Source organism: Hyaena hyaena, unplaced genomic scaffold (genome assembly GCF_003009895.1).
Source record: "Hyaena hyaena isolate Hyena2069 unplaced genomic scaffold, ASM300989v1 scaffold_1007, whole genome shotgun sequence".
In the NCBI taxonomy this organism is placed as follows: domain Eukaryota; kingdom Metazoa; phylum Chordata; class Mammalia; order Carnivora; family Hyaenidae; genus Hyaena; species Hyaena hyaena.
Window position 1 is genome coordinate 82338 of NW_024081640.1, and position 19141 is coordinate 101478.

A 19141-nucleotide genomic window follows, 5' to 3' on the forward strand; every position below is an offset into this window, starting at 1 on the left:
GAATTAAATTATCCCATTGAAACTTTATTAATTAAAAATATAAAACCTTCTAGAGGCATCGTAGAGTAGGGGCAAGGGACGAGTGTCTTAAACAGGTTAACTCCTTTATTGGCTTGCATGTGTTCCTATGCTCATTCACCATTACAGCTCAAGAGTGCATCCAAAATGCATCAATAAATAAGTGCTAAGTATGATGGTAGATAAATACATGGGGTTGACTAACATTTCTACGTGTTCCTCATGCCTTCCATATCCCTCCTCTAGTGCTTCTGGACATCCTCTTTTATACACCAAACTCTTAGACATGAAGCGCCTAGTATAAACTATACATAGAAGCTAGAAATATCTGCACATTAAAAAGCTCTGGCTGGGGCACCTGACTCAGTTGGTTTAGTATCTGCCTTTGGCTGTGAGGTCATGATCTCAGTTCATGACTTTGAGCCCCAAATCAGGCTCTCTGCTGTCAGCACAGTGCCTGATTTGGACCTTCTGTACCCTATCTCTATCTCTCTCTCTCTCTCTCTCTGCCCATTCCTCTCTTTCTCTCAAAAATAAACATTAAAATAAAAAGCTACTGGTTTTCATGTGAGAGTAAAAGCTTCAGATGTTTATTTGCTAGATAAAAGTGATACAAACACTGAAATGATGACAGAGGAGCATGATTATGTAGATAGCAGAGGATTGGTACTGAGCAATCTGTTGGTCAGTTGTGTTGCTATGACAACATACCACAGACTGGATGCATTAAACAACAGACATAGGTTTCTCAGGGTTCTGAAGACTAGGAATTCCAAGATCAAGGTGCCAGTCAATTCAGTTTGTGGTGAGGACTTTTTTCCTAGATGTAGATGACCATCTTCCTTCTGTGTCCTCATGTGGTAGAGAGGTACAGAGAGCACTTTCTGGTGCCTATTTTTATAACGGAACTAAATCTCTCATGGGAATTCATAAGATGAACCCTCATGGCTTCATCTAAACCTAATTAATTCCCTAAGAACCCACTCCCACCAAATACTATCACACTAGGGCTTAAGACTTCAACATATGAATTTTGATGGGACACAAACATTTAGTCCATAACAAACTGATATATGCTGGACCAAGAGCCACCAGAGCTAGGGAGATTCATGGAAGCCAGGTCAGTATGAGTAATCTCTTCCATTAGCATGTGGTGATAATACCTGGTTGCCATAGACTAGCATGTTGTTTGTAACACTTGAAATATTCTGAGCTGCACTGCATGATTCTGCCTTACCCTGGGGCGATACATGTGCTGTGAACACCTCCCATTCTTCAGTATGGGCATTTTTAAGACCCACCCTCTCCCCACAGAAGGGAAGAGAGTTCTTGCATCCTTTGTACTACAGTCATTAAGGTAAAGCCTCACCCCTGACCAAATTATGCTGCCAAAACTAATTTGTAGTAATTTGTAGTGGTGGTAGGCAAACATACCACTGCCACTTTATATGCATAAAATGCCTACTTGAGTATTTATACATATTCATAATTCATGGTTTTTGCTCTTACAGAATTTATGGTGTAGTTCAGGAGGGCATTCACATACATACAGACACACGTGTGTGGGCGCGCACGCGCGCACACACACACACACACACACACACACAAATGGCAGAGAAAGGTCATTGGGTAAACTGTCCATCAATAGCATAGAAGTTCAAAGGGGTGGACTAGAGTTTTAAAGAATTGTTTTTTCATGATACGATATTCTCTAGGTCTTGGAGCATGCATAGGCTACAAACATAAGGGATAGGAGATTAACAACTCAAAACAAGATTGCCATCTTGACATGTACTATATGAATGGTGACTTTTTATTGAGAAATAGCTGATGTCTTTTGGTTTAGTATAGATAGGGTTTTGGTTGCTTCACTGTAAGAAATAGGGTGAACTTGTACATCCTAGTTTAGATCCTTCTTTACGAGCAATTTACCTTTATCAATAAATTCTCCCTAACATTTAAGGAATGAAAAATGTCAATAATATATAATATTTTCAAGAGAGGAGAAAAAGGATGTTTTACCATTATTTAAGAAAATAGGCATAACCTTCATAATTTGATAAGTAAATCATGAAAAAGAATACCAGCCAATCTTACACAGGAATATAAATGCGTAACTCCTACTAAATATTGGCAAAATAAACTCTGTAATATATAATAATCAAAACAAACAAGATGAGTTTATTCCAGGAATGTGAGATTAGTTAAGCATTTAAAAATTAATTAGTGTAAGTCACCACATTAACAAAATAAATGAGAAAAATCCATACCATCTTATCATTAGATGCAGAAAAATGTTTGATTTAATTAAACATCCATTTGTGATTTTAAAAACAAATTAATGGATATAAAAGGACTTCCTTAGTTTGATAAAGGGTATTTGTAATAAATCAACAGCAAACATCATAGTCAATGATAAAATATTGAAAGCCTTCTCTGTGAGATCGGAACCATGCAAGGATGACTACTATTCACCTCTTCCAGGCCATATTGAATAGAAGTTCTAGCCTGTACAGGAAGAAAAAGAAATAAATTCTACAAGGATTGGGAAAACATAATAAGTGCTACTGGTCTACGTCTACGTCTCGTCACTTGTACCACTTTGATACACACCAGCCAACTACCAGGTACCTTCATCATTCCTCTGCTGAGGGCTTTCTTACATTGTTGGAATTACTTCCCCTGTTTTCATGGTAGGGTAGAAGTGATTTGCCCCTGTGAACTAACTCATCCTTGGGAGGATCTCTCAACTACAGATGCACAGGACTTAAAAAACAAAAACAAAAACAAAAACTTCACTTTGCTTACCCCTTACCCCTTGGATGTGATAAAACTCTAAGGCAACTTTTCTAAATGATTAGTACATTCCCCAGGGCCATTAAGCCTTCAAGCTGACTTACTGGATATGAAATTCTTTAACCGATGTCTTCTTTCACTTTTTTACTGCCATACCATTGTTTCCTGGCATCAATTCTCAAATAAACCACTAGCATTGTATCCTTACCTCTGGGTCTACTTACAGGGAGAGATCTAAAATTCAATATACAAGCTAAATAAATCCATCATCATTTTAGTTGATGACTGTGGATATAGAAATCCAAAAGATATACAGATAAATTAATATTGAGTTTAACAAGGTTTATGGATACAAGATCAAAATTAAAATTATTGTTTGTGTGTCTAAGTAAAATTTAAGAACAGCAAACACATATAGGAATATATTAAATGTGTTCAAGTCTCCATACGTACAAAATAATATTAAGTAAAACAAATGAAAACCTGAATGGAGATATGTTCTATGATCATAATTTTGAAAAGGTTTTTATGTAAAACTTGTTAAGCAAATTCTGAAATTTATATAGCAATATAAAGTGTTAAGAACAGCCCAAACACTACAGAAGAGCAAGGGCAGAAAGTCTTTCCCAGTTAGCAAGAGTTAACATTAAACTACGGTAGTTGAGACAGTGTGACAGAACAAACAGAGAAAATTAATGGATATTATATAAAGCCTAAAAAGAGACCCACACTTAAATAATCTATTAACAACAAAAGTGCTTCTACAGACCAATGATAAAGAGTATCTCTTTCAATAAACAGTTCTGGATCAATTAAATATGTATTCCATTGAAAAAATAAATTTTTTAATGTTTTTATTTATTTCTGAGAGAGAGAGAGAGAGACCATGAGCAGGGGAGGTTCAGAGAGAGAGGGAGACACAGAATCTGAAACAGGCTCCAGGCTCTGAGCTGGCTGTCAGCACAGAGCACGATGCAGGGCTCAAACCCACGAACGCGAGATCATGACCTGAGCTGAAGTCGGACGCTTAACCGACTGAACCACCCAGGTGCCCCTCTCATTGAAAAAATAAAACTTGACTCCAACCTCACATCATACAAAACATATCTGTATGAGAAATGCAAAATAATGTGGCTTCTATAAAATTATATAAAAGAATATTTTCATAATCCCAGAGTGGCAAACAAGGTCTTGAATAGGGCATATCATCTATTAACTACAAAAGAAAAGTACTGACACAAGGTAGTATATTAAGAAAAATTCGGCATAGGAAATATAGTCAATAATATTGTAATACACTTACTGCAGTAAACTTTTCATAATATATATAATTGTTAAATCACTAGGTGGTACACCTGAACCTAAATGTTTTATGTCAACTATACTTCAATTATTTTGTAAAAATATTAAGAATTTCTATTGACCAAAAAGTACTTTTAAATGAGTGAAAAAGTATCCACACAATGGGAGAGTATATTTGCAACACATGTATGATGAGTTATCTACAGAATATAAAAATAACTGACATAAATCAATAAGAAAAATAAAAATCAATAGAAAAATAGACAGTACACTTGAGAGGATGACGCTTCTACCCCACTGGTCAATAAATTAATGAAAAGACATTCAACTTCCTCTTTAACAGAGAGCTACCCATTTGAGATGGTTACATGCATACACGCATATGAATGTGCCTACATGACTAGTAGGTTTTAGAAGCATCAGTTGCAACTCTATTTTGGACTCCCTCATCCAAAATATCCCATGCACACACTTATGGTCTAAAAGAGAAAGTGTCTCCAGTAAGGCCCTGTATTGTAAGACAATTAGAGCCTGCATCCGGCCTCTCTGAGAACCTTGCTGGGAGATAGCCTTTGGCCTTGATCCACAGCCTTACTTTGAGGCTATGTCCTTTCCACTGTTTATTTGCAAGCATTGCCATTTTTGGTCCTAGGTTTGTCTTGTTTTTGTTTTTGTTTTAGTAATTGAACTCTAATTGCCACCATTAATGCATGAATCCACATGAGTTAAGTACAGACACTGAGACTAAACATTCAGAAACTTCATTGAACCAAGTAATTTTAGGTCTTTTGAAGGGGGTCAAGAGGTACAAACTTCTAGCTTATCTAGTCTTGGGATGTAATGTACAACATGATGCCTATAATTGATATTCTGTTACCTATCTAAAAGTTGCTAAGAGTAGATCTTAAAAGTTCTCACTACACACACAAACACAAATTGGGACTATGTGTGGTGACATATGTTAACCAGACCTATGTGGCTATTACTTCACAATATATACACATATTGAATATGGTGCACACCTGAAACTAATATCTCATATGTCAATTATACCTCAATAAAAATAAAACGAAACAGAAAAATGCTAAGTTCCTTCCTATCAATCAAACTTATAAATTGACATAGCAATAATTTTGTGGAGGTTTTTTTTACTGGTTTTCTAAAAGTATACATTTAAAACTTTTTTTCTTTCCCTTTTTTATTTTATTTAAATTGCTTTTTTAGACTGCTGGGTTAGGACAAAAGACCCCAAATAGCCAAAGTAATATTGAAGAAAATCAAAATGGGAGACATCACTGTTCCAGACTGTAGCCTCTACTACAAAGCTGTCATAATCAAGACAGTATGGTACTGGCACAAAAACAGACACATAGACCAATGGAATAGAATAGAGAACTCAGAAATGGACCCACAAATGTATGGCCAATTAATCTTTGACAAAGTGGGAAAGAGTAGCCAATGGAAAAAAGACAGCCTGTTTAACAGATGGTGCTGGGAAAACTGGACAGCAACATGCAGAAGAATCAAACTAGATCACTTTCTCACACCATACACAAAAATAAACTCAAAATGGATCAAGGACCTGAATGTGAGACAGGAAACCATCAAAACCCGAGAGGAGAAAGCAGGAAACAACCTCCTTGACCTCAACCACAGCAATTTCTTCCTTGACACATCCCCAATGGCAAGGGAATCATGAACAAAAATGAACTATTGGGACCTCATCAAGATAAAAAGCTTCTGCACAGCAAAGGAAACAATCAATAAAACTAACAGGCAACTGACAGGATAGGTAAAAATAGTTGCAACTGACGTATAAGATAAAGGGGTAGTATCCAAAATCTATAAGGAACTCACCAAACTCCACACCCAAAAACCAAACAACCCAGTGAAGAAATGGGCAGAAGACATGAAGAGACCATTCTCCAAAGAGGATATCCAGATGGCCAACAGACACATGAAACGATGCTCAGCGTCCCTCATCATCAGGGCAATACAAATCAAAACCACATTGAGATATACCACCTCACACTGGTCAGAGTGGTGAAAATGAAAAAAATCATGAGACTCTAGATGCTGGCGAGGATGTGGAGAAACAGGCACCCTCCTACACTGTTGGTGGGAATGTAAACTGGTGCAGCCCCTCTGGAAAACAGTATGGAGGTTCCTCAAAAAATTAACAGAACTCCCCTATGACCCAGCAGTAGCACTGCTAGGAATTTACCCAAGGGATACAGGAGTACTGATGCATAGGGACACATGTATTCCAGTGTTCATAGCAGCACTCTCAACAATAGCCAAAACATGGAAAGAGCCTCAGTGTCCATCAATGGACAAACGGATCAAGAAGATATGGTTTATCTATACCATGAAATACTACATGGCAATGAGAAAGAATGAAATCTGGCCATGTGTAGCAACATGGATGGAACTATAGGGTGTTATGCTGAGCAAAATAAGTCAGGCAGAGAAAGACAGATACCATATGTTTGCATATATAGGTGGATTAGGAGGAAGCTAACAGAGGACCATGAGGGAGAAGAAGGGGAAAAATAATTGGGGAGAGGGAGGGAGGCAAACCATGAGAGACTCTTGAATGCTAATAACAAACTAAGGGCTGATGGGCATGGGGGAGGGCACTTGTTGGGATTATTACTGGGTGTTATATGTAAACCAACTTGACAATAAACGATTTTAAAAAGTTAAATAAATTGCTGGGTTAGGGGGGAAAAAGCTGATCTTTCACCACAGATTGTTCACTGCTCTGCATTTAACTTTCAATTTGTAATATACCTTCATATGTTACGTTTTGCACACCTTTAAGTATACTGTATTACACAATTTTTTATAGTAAAAAAAAAGTCAACAATTCTTTCTTATTTTGCTCTCTTCTGCCAATCTCTTTGCAAATCACCACACATCATTTGCTGGCTGTGTGTTCTCTAACATTTTAATATAGCTTCCACCACTCTGGAGCATAATTACTTCCTAATCTGGGTGTTACTAAATTAGACTCTGAGCTTCCAGTGCCAAGAGTAGATTTCAGCACATAGCCCAGGGCCTGACATATATGTGCTAAGTACATATTTGCTGAATCAACAAATGTTTTTTGGCCAGTGGTTGTCTCTCTAATACCTACAGGACAGTCCTGCTTTTCATTACACCTGCCTAAACTAGTAAGCAAACTTATTGAACATCTACTAGTATCTAGCAGGTGCAGAGATACAATATCATGACAAACATTTGGCCAGGCTACAGAAAGTATATTTATACCCAGTTTCAAATACATAATTTGCTTCATGTCTCTCTTCCACCAAGATGATTTCAACTAGAATTCTGACATAAAATGACTCCTCTACAAAATGAGAAAATAGATAAGAAGTTAGTTTGACTAAATTGAAGTATCATCCAAGTCAAGCACAAGCATGAAATGACGGTGTGTGCAAGTTAGGAATCTAGGAGTCAAAACAGCTATAGAATGACTTGACTTTGAGTTATATACAACCTGTAGTTACCAGCACCTTTAATATGCAGGCTTTATGCCAGATAATGGGAATCTGAGGACACTGAGGTTAATGGTCTGGTTGAGCAGACCTCTGAGAAACTCCTCCTCTCTCCAAAACCTTTTGAAACCCTTTTGTTCAAATACCAAATCTATGGAGTTTGCTATAATTCTCCACTTATAGAGAGGATATCTTCCCTGGCTTTCTAATTCAGCAGCATGCATTATTTCCACCCCACACACACACACACACACAAATTCCTATGTATTTGAAAAATCATTCAGTTTATACTGCTTAGACTTCCAGCTCACATCCTGGGAACTCCATCTCTGCCAGGGTCCTCCTTGTTATGCACGCTGGGTACCTGGACATTATTGACAGTGCTATATTGGTGTTAAATGTGATACAGACTTGCTTCCTGATGGATTGAGGCCAGGAGAGAAAATACCAAAAGTCTGAAGCTCACCCCATAAATCAGAAACTACTTCATGTTGTGACCATGATAAATAGATCTGAAAATATCTACCAGGAAAAGTTTACAAGAATCTTGGGGCACTATGTTATACCTGAATTAAAAGGCAGCTTTTCTACAAATGAACTTTTCTCCAGGCCAGTATGCTTGTTGTTTTAAGTTTATAAATGAAATACAGTAAAATGCCTATAAGGCATTAAAGAGATTTTGCAGTTCAAATCCAGGATGTGTTTTGCTAAGGGTGGCCATCATATTAGGCTGACAGGACAAAGGGGTTATTTTTCATAGAGCTAATAGATGGTTTAAAGGCCCTGAGTTAGTCAATTTCTTGATTTCATGAACTGCATGAATTTTCTTTCATTTCCTCATTTTGACTGATAACACTCCTGTCAGATTCTGGTAATAATCCATTAAAGATTACTCAGTATTGTTCAAATCTGGGAATTTAAATGTTATTTGAAGTTATTATTTGAAAGTGCCATACATCCCTGGAATGTGTTCTGAAGAATGTTCTAAACTTATGGTAGCAAATGAGTTAATTGAAATCACAAAACGTCTAGATTTCACTCAATGTCATAAAATCATAGGTCTATTTCATCATGGATATTATTTTGGACTCATTTCATATTTTGGTCACAAATTGGTCTTAGTAAGATAATCTGCATTCATTTTCTTACCCCAAATTACTGATTTTGAGTTCATGGATGGCCATGGTAAGTTAAGAGGGTTCTGGGGACAGGAGCCTCCAAAAACAAAAGGACCCTTCCCATGACAATCATCTAGACAAAAAGCATGGTGTTAGAAAATCCACATTCTGAGCAGGAAATGTTCCCTTATCAAACTCAAGGAGTATCTTTAACTCCTTATTTGTTAACAATAGCATGATATAATGGAAACAACCAACAAAGGCATTCAAATAATGGAGCTGTATTCTTAATTACCATGTAATACTGATTCAGCTTCTGGTTTCATAAATGCAGACTTGAACCCATTTCCTATTAGTAACTAAATACAAACTCTACCTACTTTACAGTAGAATGGTGATACGGTTAAAGGCCCAGCTCTGGAATCAAAATAGGGTGCTCTACACCATGTGACCATGGGCAAGTTACTTCAACTTACTAATCCTTGGTTTTCTTTTCTGGTTAATGAAGATGTAAACAGTACCTATCCCATGTGGTTTTATAAATTAAATAATGTATATAAAAAGCCTGTGCAACATTTTATATATAGTAAAGGCTCAAAAAATGGCCAATTATAGCAGTGTTATAGAAGTGTTAATGCAATCTGCTGTATGTTACAGCATACAGAGAAAAAAATAGAAGGACTATACACAAATAGTCAAGGTGAATACTCAACAGTGCATGATAGAAAGCTACCACCCAGCCCTCCAGTGTGAAGACATTAAGATACTGAAGACATTAAGAAGAATGTATCAGTCTGTGGTTGGTAAGACACTAAACAAAAACCCAGAAGAAGCTAGTATGCAAGTGTATGCCAAGAGGGGAAAGCCTCCTGTCTGCTAGGCATTTTCTGCACTGGAGGCAAAGAAAGTAATAACAAGTTGCACTAAGAAACATTTAATAAAATGAAACTTTACCCAAGTGATATAAATACTGCTTAAATAATTTAGAGCCTTTTAATGTTTAGCAATAACTTTACTGAGGGGTAATAGAGCGTCAAGGCAAGAAGATGCCCAAACTTGTGAGGATCGCTTTGAATTCAAAATGTACTATTACAGAAAAAGCAGTTTGTGGACTGTGTGAATTACAAAGCAAACAAATCCTGTTCCAAAAGAGGCCCACACAGATTCAGGTAATGTGAAGCAATTATCTAATGCATTTGAAAAAGCATTAGAAAATGCTTTTTAAAAAAAACATAAACAATGTTTTTCTTCAACCTCAATGTTGTTTAATTTTACTATTTAATCTGTACCTGGAGAAACCACCCTCTTTCCCCAATACCATCACTACCATGACTTCACCACCTTCACAGTCGTTTTGGATTTTGAAAGGCAAAGCCTCAAAAATTCTTGTGCTGCTAATTGTTCAACCAGTTTTAATTGGCAATTAACCCTTTATGAAAAGCCATGTGAAAGCAACTGTGGAGAAAAGAAGGTAATGTTCTGAGGATGAAAGGTGACATTCATCTGGCCACAGGGTGGAATAGATGCTACTCTTGACTGGAAAGGCCTAGAAGTCTGGACAACAATCCAAAAAAGTTTTTCCAGAATAGAGTCTGGAAAACGCCTGGACAAGAAGATGGAGTAGAGAACATGTATGAAGGACATTTTAAAAACATTTTCACTTACCTCCTAGTCAGCAAGAGTCATCTTGGTCAGAAGAAGAAGATGCTAGCGCTGACCCAAATGATTTCTTGCCACCTCATCTGACCATCTAATGAGGATGTTTCCCCAGGAAGCCTCCGAGTTACATACAAAGTTTTTGGGTAAATATCATTAATAACCAAACCTTCTCCCAACTCAAAAAAATCTCTCCAGAATGGTGGTAGAAAAATATTTGATTACTGAATAAACATTAAACTAAAAGGTGATCCACATCACAGATAATCCACTAAGAAAGCTCAAGTCAGAACAAAATCTTACTCTTTTATATACCCAGGCAGATACAACCCACCACCTATATGTTCTCTAGATAAATAACAACTAGTATTCAAGTAAGAGCACTCAGTGGCACCTTTTACTATATATCATTTATCCCAAGTTTACCTGGAAGTTGGAGTGACCCATCCATACTAGTCACCTGCTTTTACATAAAGGAACAATACACTTCCCACATCTTTGTGATAGAAGGTATAGTTTTGCAGTCTGGAGGTCAGGCACCTCCTGAAGATAAGCTTCTACCTCCCACATCAACTGGAAAATAGGGCTACTATGTTCTTTGATTTCCACATTTCAAAGAGATGGCTCCCTGGTCCTTAAGACAGAGATTCTTGGATCATAAAGCTGACCGTATTCTTACTTAGTTTCTAAAAATATTTATGTACATTTCAAAGAGCCAGAGAAAGAACTTACAAGTTTCTTAAAATCAATCATCTAAGAAAATGGATGGAGAGAAGTCTCTTTAATTCAAAAGGGAGAATTAAGCCCCTCTTAAAAAAAGATATATCTGTATGGGGACCCCTGGACCTCAGTGCAATGGTGGAGAGGAGCTCCCATGCAGGCACTCACTGGTAGAATAAGCATGGGTAGAGCTCTCCCACTGAAATAGCAACACAGGTGACCTGACGGTGAGAGAATAGTACCTGTAATATTTATTCCTTAAAATGTTGTTGAAAAAAGTAAAGAAAACCTAACCTGCAGCTTAAATAAAAATGTACATTGATAATGTACGTTAATGCCCCATGTCATTGTTCTGGGTCATTAAGAAAATGAAAACTGTCATTATTTCTCCCTAGCTGGCCACTGTGGCTTTTTAGTACCTGGTGGACACCCAAACACTTCTTTCCTCCTGCCCTGGTTTTAGATTTTTTTGTTTAGTTTTGTTTTCTACCAGTGCACAGGAATTCTAACGATCTCCCAGCACCTCATATTAGTTAATGAAAAGCAAGTGAGAGCAAAGATGGGCAAAGTCTTCTAAAGTTAAAGTCTTACCATTCCTAGACATAAAAAGCAAGAATGGACACTCCCAAGACATATTAGGCTTTCAAATACATTATACAGACATACATTTAAGCAGAACATTAGACTAGGTGCTATTCCCCGAGAATTTTGAGTAGAAAGGCTTGTAAGAGGCTGGATGGGAGAAAGGTAGAGATCCATTTTCAATTACAATGTATCTCTCTTCCTCAGGGACAATGCATAAAACAGTAACAATTGTTTACATGTTGGTGTCTGTCCTCCAATAACTTTGTGTTTATTATCCTTCATAAGCACTATAACCAAAGACAGCCTCTCATGTTTTGTTGTGAGGGCTCTGGTTACAGACAAAGTCATCTCTATCTTAAAGCTTAATTTCCCTCCTGCCATTTTCTCTGCCTGAACTACAAGTGTCTGATTTTGTTCTTGCCAAACTGAGCTTCTACAATCAAGTTACAAGTCTGATTTGGAGGAATTTACTGGGGCGGGGGGGGGGGGGGAACTTTGAGGATATGTCCTGAAGTAAGTAAATACAACCCAATACCCACATCCCTGTTCTATCTATTATGGGTAATTAAATTTATGTGTAGAATGACAACCCTAAAGCTTTGGGAGGTCTTCAGGTTGTTAAACATGTTGTCAATGATATTCAACAGAATTTTAGTGGACACTGATTTTACAGTACCCAATTTCTATACCAACTGGTCATCTAAACATATGGTAAGTTCTAGTGAAGCAGAATATTCACTTGATTGGAATATTCTTTTTCTTAAGTATATTTCTGGAAAAATTGAAGTTTTTACTATTTATAACATTTTTGTTATATTCACAAAATACGTAGGTGTTGTTGGCTAGGTTTTTCACCAAACTGATGTCTGGGCGTCATATGGATGGATCCAAATGGTACTCAGAATCCACACATCATACACAGATGCTGAAATGTTATGATGCATACAGTAAATCAGTTTAGCTGTTGTTTACAAATTGTAAAGATACCTATACTTCAGCCACCCAGCAAAGCTTAAATATTTTTCCTATTGATTCATTGCACCAAATGTGGACCAAGGAGACTGCCATATTGTCACCCAATATGTTTTAATGACAATAACCAATAAAAGATGTATCTGCATTATTCCTAAAATATATGCCGGTGATAAAGAGTGGGTAAGAGAGTTTGTAAACACACCAGCAGTGATCCAGCTTCTAACAGATGGTGAATACCAGGCTGTGCTTAGCTCAATTTTAATAATAAGCTCTTTGAGAAGAGTAAGGCTGGGCTTCATAAAAGAGCAGTTGGCAGTTGGCAAAGATTAAAGGACTAAGTATGTATTGAAGGTTGGTCTAAATGGGTCTTCCAGAGAAATTCTGCTTAAATGGTTTTGTGGATTCCCACTGGACCTTATCCCACAAGCTAAGATTTCACACAGTCCCTCACATTCCTAAAGTGAATGCACACAAAGCCCTGGGAATAAAATTCCTCCTGTGACAAATACCCTTTTCAACTAGTGTTTCAAACAGCAAGGGAAAAAAAAAATGAAACACATTCCACTGAATATTGTATTCATTCCTACGTTAACACATATATGTTCAGAAAATAAAGGCATCTTTATTCAGGAAGAGTTCCTTCAAAAGATGGAATGGGGTTCAGGTGTATAATGTTTGTTTTTAACTAAATTAGTCAGATGCAAGTTATTGTGTTGATTCCATGTTTAGTTTTGATGAACAGTCTAAATATGAACTCGAGCCGATTTGTCAGACAAGTCAAATGTCAGTGACTGTGGAGCAACCCTGTAATGTTCATAGTGGAAACTGGGAATACTATGGTTCTAGATGTCAGCAGCAACTCAGTAACAAGGACAGAAGACAGAACATGCAGAACCCAGCACCTATTCAACAGGCTTTTTCCTCTAAAGAAAACAACATCTTAATAAAACTGTGAGGGATACTCCCTAAGGAATGAGTGTATTCCAGAAGACAAGGAAAGAGTATCCAGTTACTTTCAAGGAGCTTAAGGTCCCCTACTGAGAAACCAGCTCCCCTAGAGCTTGTTATTAAATATATAGATTTTAAAGCTAGTCACTGGAGGAAATAACCTGAATTAAGAAAAATCAGGTAAAATTAGTCACAGCAGAAATTAACACACTGGTAGAGAACAGCACTATGCTCTCTCTGTACAGTGAGAGCCTCTTGTGTCCCTGAGAACTGTGTTTGAATACTGGCTCAGTCTTGTGCTAACCTGGCACAAGTTATTGGCATCCCTGAGGCTTTTTTTTAAATATGTGAGATTGCTAAAATAAATATAATTGTGTTCAGGATTAATAGTGCATAGAGTTCACGATTGGAAAAGGTTGGCATACTATGTATATCCTCTCACCATGTGAGAGTAATTACTGGTAATATGCAAAGCAGTTCTAAAAAGTAGAGTCTAGATTTATGAAAAATTGTGAGGGAACCTAAGGGAACTTTGAACTGTTGGAGGTCTTATTAATATTTGTACAAAGTCATTCATAGTCACTGAAAGAAAGGGATGGTGACAACACCATTATTCCTCCTTCATAGAAAGGCTATTTAGACATGAGTGTTCTCTTCTCCTAGTCCAGCTATTCCACAAGTCAGGGCTAATATTTGCCTGTGTCTGCTTCCAAATTACAACCATTATATAATATCTTGACCTATAGTATAAACCCATTATTTAAAATGCCACTTAAATGTCATTACTCAACAATCTTTCTAGCTCTCAAACGTGAGGAATCTGAAACAGTAAGAAAAAAAAAAATCAGAAAAGATTGACAAATTTTAAACCAAGAATGGAGCATCTAGAGTTGAAGTTTTTTTAGTGGTATTTTCCCTTGTAACAATAGCCATTTTACTAGGATTATTCTTTAAGATGTGCTTTTCAAAAAATAGTATCAGAGTAAAAAGAGAAATCTATGAAAGTAGTATGGCTGTATTTATTTCTCTTGTTATCTGTATAAAAATGCTGTGTTCAGAAAATCATGAGCTTGTAGTGGCTTGCTATTAAATCCAGTTTTATCCACTGACAATAGTTCCTTCTGCTTTAAAATAAAAGAGTGCTTTTGTGATCATGGTTACCCAGTATAAATATTGAGGCTACATGCTATCCCCTGCTGTCATTCAGGAGTTCATTTGGTCACAGCTCACCTATTTGCAATATCTGATTGCCTCAATTACCAGCAAACAGTGATTCCCTGAACACAGAGTTCTTCCATTAACTTCCAAAGGAAGTAGCTTGCTAAGAAGCTCCACCCAATCTATCAATCATAATGAGCCAGCTCTCTTTTCAAAGGCATTCCCGCAGTGAGAATTCATTCCAGTGTCAAAGCATACTTCTAATTGTGAAGTTAATTTTTAGCCCAATAGACTTGAAAGTCCGGGGATTAAATTTGGTTCCCCAGATCACACTAAAATGTTAAAGAATGTTTCATAAATTGTATGGAAATCCCTTAATAACATATTAGGAGATAGTGAAGTCAGAGGAGAATCCAAAAAAAATCATTGAGATGCTCTCAAGGATGAGGATTAGAGTACTGATTACAAGCAAAATGGCTGACATTAGCACAACTCCCATCTCTCAAAAGTGTAGAGAAATATTTGTATCCTCAAAGAAAAAGAATAAAGGAGATAAATGTCCAAGCGTAGAAAAGATAAAGTCACACAAAGGATGCAGATTTAGATGTGGATTATCCCTACGGGTTCCCATCTCAGTGAGGAGAAAACACATAGTGGAGATCACCAAAGTCACACCTGTTGGGGTAAGAGAGGTCTAGAGAGACACCTGAGGACCAGAAAAGAAGTCACTCCAAGCAAGGCCAACACCCCAGTTCAGGGGCAAGAAGTAAACTATGCCTACCTCCCTTAACTCTGCCCATCACCTAGACTTTTCCACCCTAACCTAACTTATTACTCAGGCTTGAAGTCATAGCAAAGCATTAGCATCCACTATCAAGAACAAGACCCTCTCAATTGAGGGGATTCAGGACATGCTAGCCCAAAATAGGATCCCTTTGCAAATTGAGTGTATCCAGCTGAAGGAACTTGAAAATGGCAGGTGGAGGAAGAGCTTTCTGACCTTCCACTGAAGCAGGGCATAAAACCCTCACATGAAAAGTATTCTTGCTCCCTATACCTGGAGGGAAGGAACATCCTTATTTCTCCAAAGAAACAGAGAGGAATCTGAATGATTGCCACGTTCCCCCCAGTTTATTACACTTAGCTCAACTATTTGTTTTTCTACAATTTTCTACTCTTTATCAAACCTAACACAAACATACTCAGGTTTAATCATCTCTTGGTGTCCTCATATCCTATGAAGATTGTAAGGTTACATTACATACATCTTATATTAAGTAACCTTGCATGCTCTTCTCCTGTTAAAGTATCTTTGTCAGTTTAATTTACAGACCCCCAGCCAGAAACCTTGAGAGGGTCAGAGCCAAGGAAAACTTCCTCTCTACATGGTCATCTCTCTATCAACTCATGTGACTACTCTCCGCCTTCTGCGTGAACCCTTAGCACTGCTTACAGTTGCCAGACTAACCATGGTCACCTCATACCTCCATGTTGAGTCACAATGGTCTCCCTAAAGACTAGTAGCCTGGAGGCTACACTGTAATCAGAGAGAATCAAAGAGAATGCAAGAAAGACTGTGCCTTACCTCACCTAAACCATAAATTCCTAGGACAGCCAGGAAGCCAAGTCTCCAGACCCCTTACAGCATCACCAAACCCCTCAGTTACCCAGCAACCATGTAGATGCCTGATCAGTGGGCATTGATGTGAGCCCTCCTCCCACCACCACACATCTCTCCAGTCATGTATTTTCCTTACACGTTTTGGGATAGACATTTAAATATACCAAAGGAAGAAATGTTATCTTCTCTACAAGGGTAGAAGGGTATATGGATTAAAATCACCCAGCATTTTTGTTTTTCATTATGGAAAGCTACCCTCACACTTTCCTTGCTTGAGATTCTCAAATCAAATCACCTGATATGAACTGCATATTTGTGCCTCCTACCCTAGATTCAGTGTTGAAACACTACCCTCTGATGTGACAGTATGTGATTAGGACCATGGAAGCTAATCGGGATTCAATGAGGCCACGAGAGGAATATCCTCATGAATGTGATAAATGCCCTTGTAAGAGTCACAAGAGAGCTGGTTTCCTCTTTCTGCTTTCCATCGTGTGAGGACACAATGGGAAGGCAGCCATCTACAAGGCAAGAAGTAGGTTCGCACCAGAGCCAGCACAAGAACTGCCAGTGCCTTGATCTTGGACTTCCCAGCTTCCAGAACTGAGAAATAAATGTTTGTTGTTTAAGTCACTCAGTCTATGATATTTTTGAACTAAGACAGCTTGTTTCTCCCTACCCAATTAACCACTAATCAACCTATTTACATACATATGTTACCTGTTTTTCTGTGTGCCTCTCTATCAGTTTCCAGTGGTAACAGTCTAGTCAGCGTTTAGAGATCTGATGTCAGTTGGTCAGTGTGACTCTGGGCAGGTTGCTTCCCTTCTCTGTGGCAGGCTCCTCAAGAAGAAGGAAGGGGGTGAGGGGGCTCTCTATTGATCCCTCTATCTTCCACAGCCTATCATTTTCTTTGGCAACTGGCTAACTCACAGAGCCACTGGGAGGAACACATAAGAGAACACATTTGTCAATGTGGTGAAGAATATTCACCATTTGAGTAAAGTAGCATTATTTCAGTGTGAAACTAACTAGTCCCTTTTTTCTTTTTTTTTTTTTTCCTCCAGGTTTCTAGGCCATTGTGGGCCTAGTCAAGCACCCTTCTGCCCCAATAACTATGTTAGATATTGACAGGAAATTTTTGAGAGAAGAGAACACAAGGTGACTTAGAGAAGACATGGTTGAAAAAGCCCTGTTACTGAAGCCCTTCTAGGCCAGTTCTTTAGAAATGATAATTGGGCTTCTGCCTCCAGCAAGGGTCAATCCTTGTCCTTGTGAGATCTGCAATAAAATATAAATACTATGAGAAAATCACATTGTGTCTGTTTTGTCAAACACCTGGTTGCGAGTCTGTCCCATACTCTAGCACATGTGGAGGAGGATAGGATCAGGCAGGTAAGTCACTTCCCCAGCATTGGCAATGTGAGCCCTCATTTTTCCTCATGTAATCATCAGGAGCTACAGGACTTTTACTGGTAACAAATCATCAGACCCTTTTGCCTGTGCTGGTTTTACACTAGATTGAGCCCCATCATCCTTCATGCTGCATTACATCTACACTCTCACTGAGAGGAAACCCAATTTGTTTTGGATCGTTAGCACACCTTGAGTTGAGAATAGCCAGTTATTTTCTGAGACTAAGTCTCAGTAAATGTGCGGAGAGTGATTCTGTCATGGGCCGATTACGAATTCTCCTTGAGCAAGGCTGACATTTCTGTAACATGGACAAAACTACTAAACCTCTCCTAAGAAAAAAACTTGTTTAAATAAATATTCCTGTAATAAAGAGTCCACAACCCCCAAATTCACATAAGCATTTTTTTCTTGTTTATTCTAATATAAGGGCAAAGCAGGGTATGTGGCTCTCTAAACATTTTTTATACGTAGGAACAATTTTGGACAAAATTGTGAATTAAGAGAAACCTATATGTTTATTTTGAGAGAAAGCACAAGTGAGTGCACACAAGTTGGGGAGGGGCAGAGAGAGGAGAAGAAAGAGAATCCCAAGCAGGGTCCACACTGTCAGTTCAGAGACTGATGAGGGGCTGAATCCCAGAAACCGCAAGATCGTAACCTGAGCTGAAATCAAGAGCCAGATGCTTAACTGACTGAGCCACCCAGATCCCAATAGAGAAACTTTTAACAAGGAGTGATTTTATGATGCCTTTCTGGATCCCCCAATTCCCATCCCCCCTTCCAGTACTCTGTAGGCGACAAGCCTCAAGCCAGGGGCAGAGCCATCTGTATGATGGGTGGGAAGAGTCTCTAACTCATGCACATACTTTAAAAGAAGATCCTCAAATAAGAAACACGTGCTTAGGTCAAAGGAATCAATGACTAAAGTATATTTCCAAAAGTCAACTGGAAAACACTTTTCTAAGTCTGGGGGATTTCCCGGTGCCCTTGTTATTGCACTTGATCAAAAATAGTTTGTTCTTTGTCATTATTCCCATGTCACATCCAATGTTATCAAGAATTGGGCAAACTTCCTGGGGTTCCTGCCCTTGGGGAACCTGAATCTAATTAGAGGTGCAAACAGCACCTAGGATCTTTGGCATGAGGCCAAGATTAACCTCTTAGAGTAAGTTGGCTAAGGTTATATAGCTAGTAGTGGAAAAAAGTAGTTTAAATCCAGATTTAGACACCAAATCGCAGGTTTCCCCTACATGCATACTAGGGAAACATTTAGTCAGTGCTCCATGATTTACCATTAATTGTCCTTTAACTGATTCATGAATGGT

General features: G+C 38.0%; 1 long non-coding RNA gene across 1 annotated transcript; it reads left to right on the top strand.

The window, feature by feature from the left end:
- The first annotated feature begins 794 nt into the window (after positions 1 to 794).
- On the top strand, positions 795 to 17714 carry LOC120223555. Its single transcript, XR_005526330.1, has 3 exons — positions 795 to 1138; positions 2503 to 2645; positions 17468 to 17714. It is a non-coding gene; the product is annotated as an uncharacterized LOC120223555 (long non-coding RNA).
- The last annotated feature ends 1427 nt before the right edge of the window (positions 17715 to 19141 follow it).